At 41.6% G+C, this 21073-nt stretch overlaps 1 long non-coding RNA gene across 1 annotated transcript; it reads left to right on the forward strand.

Moving 5' to 3' along the window:
* The first annotated feature begins 5372 nt into the window (after positions 1-5372).
* Positions 5373-8603, forward strand: LOC121574423. The gene is made up of 6 exons (XR_006002193.1): positions 5373-5733; positions 6372-7026; positions 7121-7291; positions 7378-7511; positions 7622-7841; positions 7933-8603. It is a non-coding gene; the product is annotated as an uncharacterized LOC121574423 (long non-coding RNA).
* Positions 8604-21073: the final 12470 nt, after the last annotated feature.

Consider the following 21073-nt stretch of genomic DNA (forward strand, 5'->3'; position numbering starts at 1 on the left):
CTGCTGCGAAAAGTCACTTGTATCGAAGTGGTGTGTTTTTAGGGAATCCCGTCCGTGGACGTTGAAATCAAGGCTGGTCCGGACCAAATAAAGATGGACGGACAGGACCAAAAAAAGACGTCCAAAAGATGTCGGCGTAGGTCCCCCTTAGTGGGAAGTAGCCATCAACAAGTAAAAAACTGGAGGGGTGTCCTTTGTTTTTGTTTGTGTTTTTAAAACGCTCACTCAGCCAACTTATTCAGTACTTTGAAAGTCACTTACAGGAACTGGTATGTGCTTAATATAAAGCTTCTGTTGATAATCACCCCTCTCCCCCCTTTAAAAGGGAGAATCTTCAGTAATGATGGTTTTGGGAAACAGCTTGGAAATTTAACGATGCGCCTATGAAGGTTCTAATGATAAACTTGCTTTTAGGAAACTGGGCCCTGGACCAAAAACTATTTGAGACAAAACACTTTTTTTTTTTTTTATTATATCATTTGAAGCGCAAATGACCTTTTGCATGTGGAAATGTTGTATAATTTTGTATAATCACCTTCCGGTGTAACAGGATGAGGATCTTGTCAATGATCTCAAGGCAGCTGGGACCATAGTCACCAAGAAAACAATTGGTAACACACTACGCTGTGGAGGACTGAAATCCTGCAGCGCCCGCAAGGTCCCCCTGCTCAAGAAAGCACATATACAGGCCCGTCTGAAGTTTGCCAATGAACATCTAAATGATTCAGAGGAGAACTGGGTGAAAGTGTTGTGGTCAGATGAGACCAAAATGGAGCTCTTTGGCATCAACTCAACTCGCCGTGTTTGGAGGAGGAGGAATGCTGCCTATGACCCCAAGAACACCATCCCCACCGTCAAACATGGAGGTGGAAACATTATGCTTTGGGGGTGTTTTTCTGCTAAGGGGACAGGACAACTTCACCGCATCAAAGGGACGATGGACGGGGCCATGTACCGTCAAATCTTGGGTGAGAACCTCCTTCCCTCAGCCAGGGCATTGAAAATGGGTCGTGGATGGGTATTCCAGAATGACAATGACCCAAAACACATGGCCAAGGCAACAAAGGAGTGGCTCAAGAAGAAGCACATTAAGGTCCTGGAGTGGCCTAGCCAGTCTCCAGACCTTAATCCCATAGAAAACCTTAATGACTTGGAGATCTGCAAAGAGGAGTGGAACAAAATCCCTCCTGAGATGTGTGCAAACCTGGTGGCCAACTACAAGAAACGTCTGACCTCTGTGATTGCCAACAAGGGTTTTGCCACCAAGTACTAAGTCATGTTTTGCAGAGGGGTCAAATACTTATTTCCCTCATTAAAATGCAAATCAATTTCTAACATTTCTGACATGCGTTTATCTGGATTTTGTTGTTGTTATTCTGTCTCTCACTGTTCAAATAAACCTACCATTAAAATCATAGACTGATCATGTCTTTGTTAGTGGGCAAATGTACAAAATCAGCAGGGGATCAAATACTTTTTTCCTCACTGTACCAGCACAACATTGGTGAGTCCAATAATATGCCAGGGAAATATGTATACTGTAGCTAAGAAAGTAATACTAAGTGTTTGTTGTGTAGTATGCTGTTAGTAGCCCATGTGTCTCACCCTAAGAATTTGGTCCCTCTCCCACTCAGAACTTAGCCTACTGTTCTGACTTGCACATGCACATGTAGCTTATAGCCTGTTTTAGAGAAATGTCATAATCTAATAATGTACGAGCTTTCATTGTCTGCTTATATGCCCCTGTTATTTATTCTACGGGTCTGACTTGGTGTGCAGGGAGAATACTGTAAGAATGGCCCATGTTATGAATTCTGTCGCTGTCCATTTCAAAAGGGCTGAACAAATAGGCATATCGACTACGTCCATCTTAGCTCGCTCATTAATCCGCTCATCGCTCCCTTTTGCCATAGTTTGTACAGTGCCTTCAGAAAGTATTCAGACCCCTTGACTTTTTGCACATTTTGTTAGGTTACAGCCTTATTCTAAAATGGATTTTAAAAAGTACAAAAATTCTCAGCAATCTACACACAATACCCCATAATGCCATAGCAAAAACAGGTTTTTAGAAATGTTTGCAAATAAAAAACAGAAATACCCAGACTCTTTGCTATAGACTCGAAATTGAGCTCAGGTGCATCCTGTTCCCATTGATCATCCTTGAGAGGTTTCTACAACTTGATTGGAGTCCACCTGTGGTAAATTCATTTGATTGGACATGATTTTGAAAGGCACACACCTGTCTATATAAGGTCCCACAGTTGACAGTGCATGTCTGAGCAAAAACTAAGCCATGAGGTCTAAGGAATTGTCCGTAGAGCTCCGAGACAGGATTGTGTCAAGGTACAGATCTGGGGAAGGGTACCAAAAAATGTCTGCAGCATTGAAGGTGCCCAAGAACACAGTGCATGTCAGAGCAAAAACCAAGCCATGAGGTCTCTCTCTCTCAGTCTCTCTGTGTGGTGACTTAAAGAAGAGTAAAGTTAAGGCCTCAACATCTTCCTGGATTTATCTGAACTAATATTTATCTGAATTTCTGTCTGTGTCAATTCTGAAAGTACTGAACAAATAGGCCTACCTCATCGCAGCTCGTTTGCTTGCACTTGCTTATTCTTAGAGCTAAGTGTTAATGATATAAGAACAAACATTATGAATATACTGAACATAACTGTAATGTTTGTATGGTTCACAAGTCAAAACTCGTGTTGGCATTCCTTATTATTCAAGGGGAGTTCACACTAGCTCTGCGGTCTAAGGCACTGCATCTCAGTGCTTGAGGTGTCACTACAGACCCCCTGGTTCGATTCCAGGCTGTATCACAACCGGCCGTGATTGGGAGTCCCATAGGGTGGCGCACAATTGGCCCAGCGTCGTCCGGGATTGGCCGGTGTAGGCCGTCATTGTAAATAAGAATTTGTTCTTAACTGACTTGCCTAGTTAAATAAAGGTAAAAATAAATTTTAAAAATTAATATGAACAATATTACGTTTTTGTCATAAATATAAAAAATATCCATACCATGATCTCAAACGAGTGTATTTTCATTTCACTGTTAGAATCCAAAAGTTCCTACTTCTGGTCTATTCGTCTGCTCATAGTTTACCACAAAGTCCAGCATCCATAGTGAATGTAGATGGGGCGTTCACTTCTTCTTCTTCTACCTTCTTCTTCTTCTTCTTCAATGAGGTTTAACGGCGGTTGGCATCCAATTTGTTGCATTACCGCCACCTACTAGACTGGAGTACAACTCCCTTATCTTTTCCTTGAAAAATAAAATAAAACAAAGCAAAGAAATACCCTACCATGTAACACTACACTCACAAATTCAAAACTATTACTAATAATTAACCCCACCCTTCTCCACTATTTAAATATACTCACTCCTACCTCATGCCCTCAATCTGAAATGATGGGACATCACCACTTAACACTCCCTGTAACTCTTCTGCTGTCAAGTCTCGCACACCCAAATATCTCTCTGCAGCTGCCACCACAACCTCAATTTTCTTAGACTAAAGTTCCATCCCTGCAGTACAATTAATAACCATTGCTATAAATGCTAAAAATCCAATCTTACTGAAACAAATATCACTTGCTTGCCTATCCCACTGTACTGGTATATATCTCCTACTCTCACCACTCCCCCCCCTTGACCCCTCTTCCTCTACTTTCTTCACTGCCTCCACATATGACAACTTCTTCTCTACTCTTACCCTGGAAACCTCAACCTGCTTCTCTCGCACTGGACATGTCTGATCCCCAGCCCCATGGCCACCCCTACAATTAGCACACCACTTTCCCCACTGCTTCACACTCCTTTGTCTCATGTCCTTCTGCACACTTCTCACACCTTGGAATCTCCCTCCTACATACTGCTGCCACATGCCCATAAGTTTGACTCCTGTAACATCGTAATGTACTCAGCACATAAGCTCGCACAGGATAACTTATATATCCTAATTTCACTTTGTCAGGCAAAGACTCAACTTCAAAACTCAAAAGAGCAGACAATGACTCTTCTGTTTCCCCACTCTCGCCACCCTGTTTGCGTCCCACCAAACGACGAGCATCACACACACCGGGAATCTTCTCCTTCAGTTGATCCACTTTTACATTTACTGCTACCCCAGTAATCACTCCTTTCAATGGCACCCTTTTCTTGAGAGTGAAACAATTCACATTTCTTTCCCCCATTTGTTTAACTCTGAGCGCCTTCTCCCTCTGCCCAACAGAAACACAAAAAAGTATCACTAGACCACTTCTGGTTACCCTCACCGATTCCACTATACCCAATGCTTTTTTCACCCATCTTGAAACCACAAATGGATCAGCCAAAAGGCAAGGATCCACTTTTTCCACAAACTTCACTCCTACTGTCAGACTCCTCTTTATCCTGACCCTCTGTGCAAGCCTCTGGCTCCGAGCACTTCACCACACCTACCACCTCCGATACTTCACCCTCATTCACTTCCATTTCTCCTCCTGTCTTCAGCTCACTTTGCTTACATTTCCTACCACTCTTCTTTAACAAACCTTCTCCCTTTTTCCCGCCATTTTTTACCGACTCAAACTGTCTTCCTCTCTCTCTTAGACCTCTGCCTCTCTTTTTCCCACCATTCCTCCTCATTCATCCAAGTATACGTCTCCTTATGATAATACTGCATTTCTCCTAACCAATATCTGTTTCTTGCCTTCTCAAAGGACTCAATTTTCCCCCTCCTTTCCCTTCCGGCGTCTATTCTATCCTCTGGATTTGTGTCAACATCTTGGCCTGCGTCTTCCATCGCCCCTTCCACGTGCGCATATGCCAAACCATGGGGCGTTCACAAAACCTTGGGCTAGTTATAAAAACTCTGAACAAACAACGCATAGAGTAGCTAGTAGCAAGCAAGTCAGTGATCTCAGAACTTCCCATGAAGACATTTCTTTTTGAAAACGTTTGTTTTTCACTAACGTTTCACATCATGCCAGTGTGGTGTTCTTTGCCTGGCTGTAGTCATTACAAACAAGCTCAAAAAGAAGGAGCGATCTTTCATCATTTGCCTACAAGAGATGTATCCCGGTGCTGCCTGTGGCTTGCTGCTATCAAGAACGACGTCAACACACCTGTGGACAAGTATCAAAACATTTGTGTATGTAGTCGTCATTTTCAGCCAGAAGATTATGATAGGGATATGCAGTCTGAACTGATGCCAGGGAATCCAATTCGACGTCTGAAAAGTTAAGTAATACTATTTTTTTCTTCTTAAAAAACAACAACTTTACAATCAAAAGGAAAACATCCGCCCAACCAACTCCAGCTCAAGAGAAAATATCTCAATTAGAGGTAAGCCTATCTAGCCAAAGTTAGCTTGTATTAAACTCAGAAAGCCATCAGCAAATCATGTAGCTAGCTATATTTTGGATTCACATTATACATCCATTTTGCCTATGCTGGCTAGAATGGTAACTTGGCTAGTTAGTTCTATCCATATAATTAGGAATTAGGATCTTTATGGTTCAATATTTGACTAGCTAACGTTAGCAAATGATAGTAGCCTGTAGCTGATAATATTTCTGTTTAAAAAATGGCCTGGTTAGGTTTGCTAAGGTAACCAGTGAAATCCAAATAGAGACTAAGAAATGTGGGTGGGTGGGTGGTTAAATTGTGTGTTGTGTATTTTGTTGTAGGTGTTAAAGAATTTGATTCCACCAGCATGTCCTTCCACGTCGAACTCTGTACAAGGTGTGATGGTAAGTTGACAATCTTTACAAGCTGACCACTAAAGTACTTCAAATTACAGTAACCTTGGCATAAACATACATTTGGGTAGTGTTTCTACAGTGAGGGAAAAAAGTATTTGATCCCCTGCTGATTTTGTACGTTTGCCCACTGACAAAGACATGATCAGTCTATAATTTTTATGGTAGGTTTATTTGAACAGTGAGAGACAGAATAACAACAAAAAAATCCAGAAAAACACATGTCAAAAATGTTATAAATTGATTTGCATTTTAATGAGGGAAATAAGTATTTGACCCCCTCTCAATCATAAAGATTTCTGGCTCCCAGGTGTCTTTTATACAGGTAACGAGCTGAGATTAGGAGCACACTCTTAAAGGGAGTGCTCCTAATCTCAGCTTGCTACCTGTATAAAATACACCTGTCCACAGAAGCAATCAATCAATCAGATTCCAAACTCATGCTAGGTTTGAGGAGGCGATGGTAAAAAACAACAACAATGGAATTAGTAAATATCCAGTTGTTGGCCAGGGTGTGTTAGAGAGACCTGTGTCAAGATGAAAATGATACAGAGAGAGTTTGTTGTTGTATAATGACTGATACGGAGGTAATTGGTATCTGTGTAATATATTTGTACTGTGTTTTTCAGACTGACCCTGAAGCTGCTGCTTTTTCATCAGGTCATGACCCCAGCTTCAACAGCACTGAGCCCGCAGACCCAAAGGATGAGAGTTTTCACCTGGGATCAAGCTCAACGTCATCTTCAGAAGAGGAAGAGTCACATTTAGGTTCTGAGTGGCAAGATTCTGGCTGGCAAGAGCCGAAGTGTATGATGAATGAGTCCAAAATCATGGAACTCATGAAGTTCTGCCAGACATGTGGACAGCCAATAGTGAACACAGAGATTTCATACCTGGGAGCAATGATGAAAGTCAAATGGGATTGTAATGGGGGACAGTCTGAAATCTGACTTCCTCTCCTCTCCTCACGGCTGCATCTGTGCTTTTCACAGGTTGTACCTACACTGAACTGGAAGACTGGGCTAAGACTATGTACCTGAAGATGATTGGCAGCACAACCTTCTATGACATTCAAAAGGCTTACCTGCTTCCAGTGATAAATGTGGAATATGAGGAAAGGAGGACAGCTATTTTAGGAAGACTGTTCCTAAATCAACTAGATGGCTTTGGAGCACAGGTGTCCGGGGTCGACGCAGTGACTCCCCTGGCTTCAATGCAAAGTTGACAAACTACACCCTGATGACGGACGGCACACACAAGATTATGCACACTGAGCTGATACAGGTACATTCTAATGAATAGTAAAAAAAAAAAAGGGTACATTGTAGTCTGTTTGACCTTTTAGCATGCTGTAATGGAACACTCTTGTCCATTACAGGTCACAGAGGCTCACAACTCTATTGAAATGGAGCCAATTGGCTTCAAGCGCTCCCTGACTTCACTTCTTGACATGGGTCTTCAAGTGGATATGGTTACTATGTTCATAAAATGATGCACGAGACCTTCTCAGAAATCCTCCGTCAGATTGTTGTATGGTATACACTAAAAGGTTAGTACTAGTATACTTTCTAAATAAATAAAAAATGTCACTCAATGTTTCAAGACAGGTTATTCAGTGTGTTGTTTTTCTAACAGGTCTCCAAAAGAAGCTGGTGTTGAAGTCCAAGAAGCGAGGGAACAATGGTTTGTGTCCGTGGATACGCTCAATCACCAATCATCTCTACTGGAGTGCAAAATGCAAAGGAGATCTAGAGCACCCCCCCTTAAAGGTTTGCGCAGTCTTTCTGACTACTTGTGTAAATGTCAACAATCAGTCAGCTGACATGTTTTGCTAGTTGACCTAGCTGACTTGCAATTTTTGTCTTTGGTGGAATTGAAGCGCCGTTGGACTTCAGTTCTTCAACACATCTCTGACGTCCACAGCTGGCCCAAGGATGGGGAGGAAGTCTGTTGTCACCACGCTGAACTAAGCGACGTTGACAGGGTTAAGAAGATGTGGCTGTCCAGTGACTCAGCTGTGTATGATGACCTGTCTTCAATCATTCTGGACAAGAGTTTGTGGACTGACTTGTCACAGATGGCAGAATTCAAGCACACCGGTTAGTTGCTGACAAATGATAAGGTGTGCATTTAAAAAGTTTACTTCAGGAAAGCATATGTATTTACCTTTTGTCCCTTTGTAAAACTCAGGTTATCTGGAGTCCTTCCACAGTACGCTGCTTAACTACACCCCAATGCATCTTCATTTTAAGTACCCAGGCATGAAGGAGCGAACACACCATGCCGTTATGGAACACAACGAGAATGTGGGACGGAAACAAGCCAGGACACTTAAACATACTTTTCTTCTCAATACAAAAACATGTCAACAAAAGGCTCCCTGCCAAGGGCTACTATTGACATTGTCGATGAGCTGGGGAGGTTTACAGACAGGTCATTGAGATGAGGAATTGGGGCTCTTGGTAGACGTCTCATCAGGGATGTTCTCAGAGACAGTAAATGTATTGTTGTGTATGAGAGAGATTGAGAGGTGTCATTTCTCCTCAATGTCTGTCATACACAACAATGCATACTTACTGTCTAACAACTGCCCTCCTAAGATCTTCTGCAACCCCTAGCCCATTAAGTTTGTTGAGTGATTGTTTTTTCATTGTCCCTGAACAATACACTAGCCGGTCTCATCACTTACGCCGCATCCTGTTGACACCTTTACCAACAAAGGTGTGTTGCCCTATATTTCTTCCCCAATTAAGTGTAAGCACATAGGCTCAGATAATGTATCAGATTGAAATTGCTAACACCAGGTCCTCCCGAGTGGCGCAGCGGTCTAAGGCACTGCATCACAGTGCTAGAGGCCTCACTACAGATCCGGGTTCGATATGACACAGTCGGCCGCGACCGGGAGGCCCATGTGTCAGGCCCTGACATAGAGATCTTTAGTGGGTTTGGTCAGGGTGTGAATTTCTATGTGTAAGATCTAGATTTTGTATTTCTATGTTGGCCGGGTGTGGTTCCCAATCAGAGGCAGCTGTTGATCGTTGTCTCTGATTGGGGATCATACTTAGGCAGCCATATTGCCTACCTATGTTGTGGGATCTTGTTTCTGTTTGTTTGGCTTGTTTGATGTATAGCCTTTAGAACTTCACGGTCAGTTGCTTTGTTATTTTGTCAAGTGTTTATTATTATAATTAAACATGTACGCATACCACGCTGCACCTTGGTCCAATCCTTTACACGACGAACGTGACACCATGAGGTGGCACACAATTGGCCCAGCGTCATCCGGGTTAGGGGAGGGTTTGGCCGGCTGAGATGTCTTTGTCCGATAGCGCTCTAGCAACTTCTTGTGGCAGCTGGGCGCATGCATGCTGACTTCGGTCGCCAGCTGTACAGTGTTTCCTCTGACACATTGGTGCGGCTGGCTTCCTGGTTAAGCGGGCAGTGTGTCAAGAAGAAGTGCGGCTTGGCGGGGTCGTGTTTCGGAGGACGCATGGCTCTCGACCTTTGCCTCTCCTGAGTCCGTAAGGGAGTTCCAGCGTTGGGACAAGACTGTAACTACCAATTGGATATCACGAAAAAGGGGTAAAAAGTACCAAATATATATTTTTTAATTCTTTCTTTTTTACTATTTTCTACATTGTAGAATAATAGTGAAGACATCAAAACTATGAAATAACACATATGGAATAATGTAGTAACCAAAAAAGTGTTAAACAAATCAAAATATATTTTAATTTCTTCAAAGTTGCCACCCTTTGCCTTGATGACAGCTTTGCACACTCTTGGCATTCTCGCAACCAGCTTCATGAGGAATGTTTTTCCAACAGTCTTGAAGGAGTTCCCACATATGCTGAGCACTTTTTGGCTGCTTTTCCATCACTCTGCGGTCCAACTCATCCCAAACCATCTCAATTGGGTTGAGGTCGGGTATTGTGGAGGCCAGGTCATCTGATGCATCTCCTTCTTGGTCAAATAGCCCTTACACATCCTGGAGGTGTGTTTTGGGTCATTGTCCTGTTGAAAAACAAATGATAGTCCCACTAAGCGCAAACCAGATGGGATGGTGTATCGCTGCAGAATGCTGTGGTAGCCATGCTGGTTAAGTGTGCCTTGAACTCTAAATAAATCATAGACAGTGTCACCAGCAAAGCAACCATCTCACCTCCTTCTCCATGCTTCACGGTGGGAACCACACATGCTGAAATCATCCGTTCACCTACTCTGCGTCTCACAAAGACACGGTGGTTGGAATCAAAAATCTCAAATTTGGACTCATCAGACCAATGGACAGATTTCCACCGGTCTAATGTCCATTGCTCGTGTTTCTTGGCCCAAGCAAGTCTCTTCTTCTTATTGGTGTCCTTTAGTAGTGGTTTCTTTGCAGCAATTTCACCATGAAGGCCTGATTCACACAGTCTCCTCTGAACGGTTGATGTTGAGATGTGTCTGTTACTTGAACTCTGTGAAGCATTTATTTGGGCTGCAATCTGAGGTGCAGTTAACTCTAATGATCTTATCCTCTGCAGCAGAGGTAACTCTGGGTCTTCCTTTCCTGTGGCGGTCCTCATGAGAGAGTTTCATCATAGCGCTTGATGGTTTTTGAGACTGCACTTGAAGAAACTTTCAGTTCTTGAAATATTCCGGATTGACTGACCTTAATGCCTTAAAGTAATGATGGACTGTCGTTTTTCTTTGCTTATTTGAGCTGTTCTTGCCATAATATGGACTTGGTCTTTTACCAAATAGGACTATCTTCTGTATACCACCCCTACCTTGTCCCAACACAACTGATTGGCTCAAATACATTAAGGAAAGAAATTCCACAAATTAACTTTTAACAAGGCACACCTGTTAATTGAAATAAATTCCAGGTGACTACCTCATGAAGCTGGTTGAGCGAATGCCAAGAGTGTGCAAAGCTGTCATCAAGGCAAAGGGTGGCTACTTTGAAGAATCTCAAATATAAAATATATGTTTATGTTTAACACTTTTTTTATTATTACATGATTACATATGTGTTATTTCATAGTTTCAATGTCATCACTATTATTCTACAATGTAGAAAATGGTAAAAATAAAGAAAAACTCTGGAATGAGTAGGTGTGTCCAAACTTTTGACTGGTACTTTATATATTTTTGCCCAACACCACAACCATTTCTTTACGGGAGACTTGCGGTACAAGCAAATCTTCTGCAAAAGAAGTTGTACTGCCTTCCACAGTGTCATGTGTATCTCATATACAACAGTTACAACACAGCCATCTCCCTCATCTTTGCCTTTCAGTCATTTAGCAGAAGTTCTTATCCAGAGTGACTTTTTTGTACTGGTCTTCCGTGGGAATCAAACCCACAAGCCTGGCATTGCAAGTACCATGCTCTACCAACTGAGCCACTTGGGACCATGTCAGTGACATCAGAGAGGAATGGGTGACGCGAGAGTGCTGACTCATCCGAAAATCTGTCAGTTTTTTCGGCCAGTAAGCAAGACATTTTTTTTATGGAAGTTAATGAGTATTAAACTTGGTCAACAACAAATTGAATGGGTTATTTTCTACGTGAGGCATATTTGATCTAATCTACGTTTTGTGGTTGTTACGAATGTACTGATATAAGTACACACACGGCATACCGGCAACTTTGTGAAAAGCTATTTTGTATTCGAGTTGTGCCTATTTATTTATTTCTTTATTTCTTAATTATTTGGGGGTCCTCTTTAATATTTCAGATAGATTGTAACTTCCATCAATGTAATTGTCTGCATCACTTCCAATCCCCCATATGTATTTTTTTTTTTTTTTTTTTTTTTTGCAAATATATATATACACTGCTCAAAAAAATTAAGGGAACACTTAAACAACACAATGTAACTCCAAGTCAATCACACTTCTGTGAAATCAAACTGTCCACTTAGGAAGCAACACTGATTGACAATACATTTCACATGCTGTTGTGCAAATGGAATAGACAACAGGTGGAAATTATAGGCAATTAGCAAGACACCCCCAATAAAGGACTGGTTTTGCAGGTGGTGACCACAGACCACTTCTCAGTTCCTATGCTTCCTGGCTGATGTTTTGGTCACTTTTGAATGCTGGCGGTGCTTTCACTCTAGTGGTAGCATGAGACGGAGTCTACAATCCACACAAGTGGCTCAGGTAGTGCAGCTCATCCAGGATGGCACATCAATGCGAGCTGTGGCAAGAAGGTTTGCTGTGTCTGTCAGCGTAGTGTCCAGAGCATGGAGGCGCTACCAGGAGACAGGCCAGTACATCAGGAGACGTGGAGGAGGCCGTTGGAGGGCAACAACCCAGCAGCAGGACTGCTACCTCCGCCTTTGTGCAAGGAGGAGCAGGAGGAGCACTGCCAGAGCCCTGCAAAATGACCTCCAGCAGGCCACAAATGTGCATGTGTCTGCTCAAACGGTCAGAAACAGACTCCATGAGGGTGGTATGAGGGCCCGACGTCCACAGGTGGGGGTTGTGCTTACAGCCCAACACCGTGCAGGACGTTTGGCATTTTCCAGAGAACACCAAGATTGGCAAATTCGCCACTGGCGCCCTGTGCTCTTCACAGATGAAAGCAGGTTCACACTGAGCACATGTGACAGACGTGACAGAGTCTGGAGACGCCGTGGAGAACGTTCTGCTGCCTGCAACATCCTCCAGCATGACCGGTTTGGCGGTGGGTCAGTCATGGTGTGGGGTGGCATTTCTTTGGGGGGCCGCACAGCCCTCCATGTGCTCGCCAGAGGTAGCCTGACTGCCATTAGGTACCGAGATGAGATCCTCAGACCCCTTGTAAGACCATATGCTGGTGCGGTTGGCCCAGGGTTCCTCCTAATGCAAGACAATGCTAGACCTCATGTGGCTGGAGTGTGTCAGCAGTTCCTGCAAGAGGAAGGCATTGATGCTATGGACTGACCCGCCCGTTCCCCAGACCTGAATCCAATTGAGCACATCTGGGACATCTTGTCTCGCTCCATCCACCAATGCCACATTGCACCACAGACTGTCCAGGAGTTGGCGGATGCTTTAGTCCAGGTCTGGGAGGAGATCCCTCAGGAGACCATCCGCCACCTCATCAGGAGCATGCCCAGGCGTTGTAGGGAGGTCATACAGGCACGTGGAGGCCACACACACTACTGAGCCTCATTTTGACTTGTTTTAAGGACATTACATCAAAGTTGGATCAGCCTGTAGTGTGGTTTCCACTTTAATTTTGAGGGTGACTCCAAATCCAGACCTCCATGGGTTGATAAATTTGATTTCCATTGATAATTTTTGTGTGATTTTGTTGTCAGCACATTCAACTATGTAAAGAAAAAAGTATTTAATAAGATTATTTCATTCATTCAGATCTAGGATGTGTTATTTTAGTGTTCCCTTTATTTTTTTGAGCAGTATATATATATATATACACAGCTGTGGAAAAAATTAAGAGATCACTGCACATTTTTCTTAAATCAGCATCTCTACATGTATGACAGCCATTCCATTCCAGTGTCTGTTGAATTCCAACACAGGCACACCTCATTCTACTGAATTAGGTACTGATTAGGTGATCACCTGAACCAAATCTTATTTAATGAGGAAAAGTATAAAAACCACTGCTGTGGTCATCACTATCCTCTTGCAATAGGACCAGCTGGATGGGAAAAACAGTGCTAATAGTAGCTCAAAAGTAATATTAATCAAAAAATAACTATTGACCATGCCAAAAGAGTTGAAAAGGAAAGTTTTGAGTGAGGAAACGAAGGGTTCAATTCTGGCTTTACTGGCAGAGGGATACAGTGAGTGTCAGGTTGCTTCCATCCTTAAAATGTCAAAGACGGCGGTTCATAAGAACAAAGTCAAGCAGCAGACATTGGAGACAACAAAGCTACAGACCGGCAGTGGGCGAAAACGACTCTCTACTGACCGGGATGACCGCCAACTCATTCGAATGTCACTCAACAACCGTAGGATGACATCAAGTGACCTACAAAAAGAATGGCAATCGGCAGCTGGGGTGAAGTGCACGGCGAGGACGGTTCAAAACAGGCTCCTAGGGGCAGGGCTGAAGTCGTACAAAGCTAGAAAAAAGCTCTTCATCAATGAGAAGCAAAGAAGATCCAGGCTGAGGTTTGCAAAAGACCATAAGGATTGGACCATAGAGGACTGGAGTAACGTAATCTTCTCTGATGAGTCCAATTTTCAGCTTTGCTCAACACCTGGTCGTCTAAAGGTTAGACGGGGACCTGTAGAGGCCTACAAGCCACAGTGTCTCGCACCCACTGTGAAATTTGGTGGAGGATCGGTGATGATCTGGGGGTGCTTCAGCAAGGCTGGAATCGGGCAGATTTGTCTTTGTGAAGGACGCATGAATCAAGCCACGTACAAGGTTGTCCTGGAAGAAAACGTGCTTCCTTTTGCTCTGACATTGTTCCCCAACTCTGAGGATTGGTTTTTCCAGCAGGACAATGTGCCATCCCACACAGCCAGGTCAATCAATGTGTGGATGGAGGACCACCAGATCAAGACCCTGTCATGGCCAGCCCAATCTCCAGACCTGAACCCCATTGAAAACTTCTGGAATGTGATCAAGAGGAAGATGGATGGTCACAAGCCATCAAACAAAGCCGAGCTGCTTGAATTTTTGCGCCAGGAGTGGCATAAAGTCACCCAACATCAATGTGAAAGACTGGTGGAGCGCATGCCAAGACGCATGAAAGCTGTGATTGAAAATCAGGGTCATTCCACCAAATATTTATTTCTGAACTCTTCCTAAGTTAAAACATTAGTATTGTGTTGTTCAAAAATGAACATTAAATTATTTTCTTGGCATTATTCGAGGTCTGACAACACTGCATATTTTTTGTTATTTTGACCAGTTGTCATTTTCTGCAAATAGATGCTCTAAATGACAATATTTTTAATTGGAATTTGGGAGAAATGTTATCAGTAGTTTATAGAATAAAACAAACATTTTATTTTTACCCAAACACATACCTATAAATAGTAAAACCAGATAAACTGATAATTTTGCAGTGGTCTCTAAAAAAATGTCACAGCTATATACAGTGGGGAGAACAAGTATTTGATACACTGCCGATTTTGCAGGTTTTCCTACTTACAAAGCATGTAGAGGTCTGTAATTTTTATCATAGGTACACTTCAACTGTGAGAGACGGAATCTAAAACAAAAATCCAGAAAATCACATTGTATGATTTTTAAGTAATTAATTTGCATTTTATTGCATGACATAAGTATTTGATACATCAGAAAAGCAGAACTTAATATTTGGTACAGAAACCTTTGTTTGCAATTACAGAGATCATACGTTTCCTGTAGGTCTTGACCAGGTTTGCACACACTGCAGCAGGGATTTTGGCCCGACTTTCAGCTCCCTCCAAAGATTTTCTATTGGGTTCAGGTCTGGAGACTGGCTAGGCCACTCCAGGACCTTGAGATGCTTCTTACGAAGCCACTCCTTAGTTGCCCTGGCTGTGTGTTTCGGGTCGTTGTCATGCTGGAAGACCCAGCCACAACCCATCTTCAATGCTCTTACTGAGGGAAGGAGGTTGTTGGCCAAGATCTCGCGATACATGGCCCCATCCATCCTCCCCTCAATACGGTGCAGTCGTCCTGTCCCCTTTGCAGAAAAGCATCCCCAAAGAATGATGTTTCCACCTCCATGCTTCACGGTTGGGATGGTGTTCTTGGGGTTGTACTCATCCTTCTTCTTCCTCCAAACACGGCGAGTGGAGTTTAGACCAAAAAGCTCTATTTTTGTCTCATCAGACCACATGACCTTCTCCCATTCCTCCTCTGGATCATCCAGATGGTCATTGGCAAACTTCAGATGGGCCTGGACATGCGCTGGCTTGAGCAGGGGGACCTTGCGTGCGCTGCAGGATTTTAATCCATGACGGCGTAGTGTGTTACTAATGGTTTTCTTTGAGACTGTGGTCCCAGCTCTCTTCAGGTCATTGACCAGGTCCTGCCGTGTAGTTCTGGGCTGATCCCTCACCTTCCTCATGATCATTGATGCCCCACGAGGCGAGATCTTGCATGGAGCCCCAGACCGAGGGTGATTGACCGTCATCTTGAACTTCTTCCATTTTCTAATAATTGCGCCAACAGTTGTTGCCTTCTCACCAAGCTGCTTGCCTATTGTCCTGTAGCCCATCGCAGCCTTGTGCAGGTCTACAATTGTATCCCTGATGTCCTTACACAGCTCTCTAGTCTTTGCCATTGTGGAGAGGTTGGAGTCTGTTTGATTGAGTGTGTGGACAGGTGTCTTTTATCCAGGTAACGAGTTCAAACAGGTGCAGTTAATACAGGTAATGAGTGGAGAACAGGAGGACTTCTTAAAGAAAAACTAACAGGTCTGTGAGAGCCGGAATTCGTACTGGTTGGTAGGTGATCAAATACTTATGTCATGCAATAAAATGCAAATTAATTACTTAAAAATCATACAATGTGATTTTCTGGATTTTTGTTTTAGATTCCGTCTCTCACAGTTGAAGTGTACCTATGATAAAAATTACAGACCTCTACATGCTTTGTACGTAGGAAAACCTGCAAAATCGGCAGTGTATCAAATACTTGTTCTCCCCACTGTATATACACATATACACAAAACACACACACACACACACAAACATATCCTTTTTAAAATTATATTTCCCTTCATTACTTTCCAACCCCACCACCCCTTCCCCAATTGGAGTAAACTAGTGAACAACAACGCTTAGGCCTCTACTTCCAGCCCATACATACAATATAAATTTTATGGACACAGTCAAATTCTTAAATAATTATATTTTGTTTGTTTTTACTCCTGAATTTCCTCTGATCATTTTCATGATGTCCATCTGGTTTGCTTCTATATGCCATATTTTTCTAACTGTGCTCTTTCACAAAAGCTCTCAACCTATAACCTATATACTTATTATGGACACAGTAGGCTTTACATTAGTTATCTTATTGTTATTAGTTGTTGTTATTAGTCCCATCCTTCAGCTCCATTCAACACCTCCCATCTATCTCTTAACACCATCCATATTGGATTTCTATTTGCCATATATTTTTCAACTGTACTGTGATGTTTTATAAAGGTTCTGAACCTTTCTATTCTCATTGTTTCTACAGATCGTAAATTGAAAATATAATATATTTTTTAAAAGTGTTATTATATTATTGATCGATTGACTATGACTTTTCCGATCACCCAGTAGTGCTATCTGCAGGGTTAGCTCCAGGTAAATATTGCAATCCTTTAGCCATTCCTGGACCTGTGTCCAAAAACAAGCTACAAATGGACAGTACCAAAACAAATAATCTAATGATTCTGTCTCTTCGCAGCAAAATCTGCAGAGCTGGGAATATTGTATCCCCCATATAAATAACATTATATTGGTAGCAAGAATTTTATATAATAATTTAAATTGAAAAATTCAAAATTTTGAATCCGGCGTCATTTTGCGTATCAATTCATAAACACTATGCCATGGAATTAGTACGTCAAAAATCTCTTCCCAACTATTTTGCAATCTATATTGTACGGCTGTCAACCCTTTGGTCCTTAAATTAAACTGGTATACTTTTTTATTTATCACAATTTTCTTTAACCAATTATATTCTTGGCCGACAGACAAGTTCCTTACTTTTTCCCCCTTCCACTTTCCTTTTCCATTTTTGTGGTAATGCTGCAATTATTTGGTTGTAATTTTGGGTAGACCAGACATTTCCATATGTTTTTGTTAGCTGCATGTGCGACATAACTCCACCAGTCCTACCGATAATATTGTTTATGAAGATTATACCTTTTTTAAACATTTTGTCAAAAAAAAATGTTTTTTATCAATTAGTATATTTGAGTTTAACCACAATATTTGTTGCATTATTTGTTTTGTCGTTTCTGGAGGATTCAATTGAAATTGCAACCAACTTTCTATGGCTTGTTTTAGAAATAGTGATATTTGGGAGATTATTTCCTTTTCAAATAACTTAAAGTGAGAGGTTGTAATCTGAATAAAGGGAAAAAGGAGGAACATTGGGTGAGACAATCTTACTAATTTGCTAGAGAACCAGTTCAGATTTAAGTATAACTTTTGTAAGACTGAAGCTTTTAGTGATAGGTCTAATGCTTTAATATTTAATAATTTATGTCCTCCGAATTCATATTCATTATATAAATAGGCCCGTTTAATTTTGTCTGGCTTGCCGTTCCAAATCAAATGGAATATTTTTTTCTCATATAATTTTAAAAACTGTTTGCTAGGCGTAGGCAAGACCATAAGCAAATAGGTAAACTGGGATAATACTAAAGAGTTAATCAGGGTGATTTTTCCACAAATTGACAGGTATTTACCTTTCCATGGTAGCAAGATCATCAATGTTTGCTAACTTTCTATTAAAATTTATTGGAGTGAGATCATTTATTTCATTTGGGATATGTATTCCGAGTATATCCACATCACCATCAGACCATTTTATTGGTAAACTACATGGTAATGTAAAAAATTGTATTTTTTAGTGATCCAATACGTAATATAGTACATTTATCATAATTTGGTTGTAATCCAGAGAGGTTAGAAAATGTATCTAGATCCTCTATGAGGCTGTGGAGGGATTCAAGTTGTGGATTTAAAAGAAAACATGAATCATCAGCGTACAATGACACCTTTGTTTTTAAGCCCTGGATTTCTAATCCCTAGATATTATTGTTGGATCTGATTTTAATAGCTAACATCTCGATGGCAATAATAAATAGATATGCCGATAGTAGACAACCTAGTTTCACTCCTCTTGGAGTTGTGCCTATTGTTAACACGATATCTGCCCTTTCATTGGCTAGAATGGTCCCATGTGATCTCTTGTCCTCTCTCTGCCACTTCCTCTCTGAAGACAACAAATCCCATTGTTAGAGTGTTGAGACGGGCAACTGGTCAATATATTGATAATCTGTGGTGACACGTTGCTACTGAAAAATGTTGTATTTATGTAAATAATGCCATGTTATTACTTTGTATTTTTACATTTCAGTTAATTTCTGTACAGAGAAAGGTCTTAATTTCAAAACAACTTTTTTTTTTACAAACTGTAATAAAATATCTTGATGTTACAGGCATCTATCTATTCATTGTCTGATTCACATAACAGTTACAGTTTTCCACTATGGACTGCAACCAGGTGAACTGTGAAATTCCTGGTTCTAATTTCACTTCATAATTTTTTTTAACCAGTATCATACATGTGATTTAATAGAACTAAAAGTGAATCTGGGAATTAGTTTGGCCTGGCTCAGCCATGTGTAGAAACACCATACAAAATAAGGATATTTTCTATCATTCTTTTAAGTCTGTCTTCCTGTATGGATTCCCATAAGACATATCTAAGTTGTACAGGGGCTCTGTATTATCAAACAGATCTAAAACATTCAGATATATCCAAAGAATGTCAAATTCCACAATACAGTGGAGTGCACACAACTATTAAATGCTTCAAAAAGAACTCAAATCCTATTTTATTTGTCACATGTGCCGAATACAACTGGTGTAGACCTTACCGTGAAATGCTTACTTACAAACCCTTAACCAACAATGCAGTTCAAGAAATGGAGTTAAGAAAATATTTACTAAATAAAATAAAGTACAAAATAAAATAAATATGTAAATAGTAATGTAAATAGTCCGGGTGGCCATTTGATTAATTGTTCTGCAGTCTTATGGCTTGGGGGAAGAAGCTGTTAAGGAGCCGTTTGGACCTAGACTTGGCCATTAAATGTTCTGAATATTGTGAAACTCTTGTGTGTCTGGTGTAGTAGCAGAGAACTGGCCATGATGGAATTGCCATTGACTACCCCCACCTCAGCCATAAACTTTTAGGTCCTTACTGAGGTAGGCTACCCCCCACCTCTGCAAAGAGCTATTCACACCTCTCTTGCCAGAAGAAACTCCATTGCTGACCAGATTTTGGTCAGAAGAGAGTTACCCCCTAGCAAAATAGGTGTGAATTACCCTTTGCAGAGGTGGGGGGTAGCCTACTTCAGTAAGGACCTAAAAGTTTGTGTCTGTGAGGGCCTGAGTGACCAGAGTTATAAGATTCCCTGTGTCCCAGCTGCATTAAGTAGCAGAACTGATCATTATGAAATTGCCATTCACAAAAAAATACATTACGGTCAATTTTGTACAGTTCAGGGAATACTTGTAGGCCGACAGCTGTTTGACTTTGCAGCAGCTGTTGCATTGTCTGTTAGTGTGTCTGAGGTGTAAGGTGCAGACATCTGTTGATCATCATTTACATTTTAGTCATTTAGCAGACGCTCTTATTCAGAGCAACTTACAGTTAGTGAGTGCATACATAAAAAAAAAATAATAATCATACTGGGCGCCCGTGGGAATCAAACCCACAACCCTGGCGTTGCAAGCGCCATGCTCCACCAACTGAGCTACACGGGGCCCATCAGAGGTGGGAAAGGAGTTGTCTTGACCAAACTGCCATTCCAATCAAATCAAAGTTGATTGTTTACATGTGCAGGATACAGGATGTAAACATTGCAGGGAAATGCTTACCCATAAGCACTCAACAGTGCAGTAAACATATAAAAAAAGAGTAAAGGAAGCAATAGGAATGGAAATAAGAATATACACAACAGGAATATGCAGATTATACTATGAATACTAAATAACATACTGGGATGTGCACTAAAGTAAATTGTACCAACTAAAAATAACCGTGTAAAGTTTGTGTGTGTGTATGCGTGGTGTTTGGGGCTGTGTGTGCGAGCTGTGTGAGAGTGGTGTGTGTGTAGAAACAGTGCAAATAGTCTTTAAAGGTGCAGGTGTGTAAAGAGTCACTCGAGGTGCAGGTGAGTAGGTGAGCAGCTGTTTGGCATTCTTATGGCTTGGAATTATAAACTGTCACTGAGGCTGTTGGTCCGGGCCCTGATGCTCTGGTACCATTTGCCAGACGGTAAAGTATAGAACAGTCTGTGACAGTTTTTTTGTGTGTCTTTGATAACTTTCCGGACATGCCCAGACACCACCTGGCATAAATGTCTTAAATGACTGGGAGGTCAACCCCAGTGATGGACTAGGCAGCCCGCACCACCATTCACAGCTCATCCTGAGAATCATTGATTTATTGGAATCTAGCATAGCATCTGTCCACAGAGGGATACAGGTCACAAACTGCTCCAACGACACAAGCAGGCAAAGGAATTATGTTCCCATTCCCAAGTTTCTCTCCATCCAGGATCCATTCCATGAAGAATCTGTACGCGACCAAGCGGTATTGTCTGCAACACAGAAAATATAATAAACTATTTCATTTTGTACTGACATCT

Source organism: Coregonus clupeaformis, chromosome 9 (genome assembly GCF_020615455.1).
Source record: "Coregonus clupeaformis isolate EN_2021a chromosome 9, ASM2061545v1, whole genome shotgun sequence".
Lineage (NCBI taxonomy): Eukaryota > Metazoa > Chordata > Actinopteri > Salmoniformes > Salmonidae > Coregonus > Coregonus clupeaformis.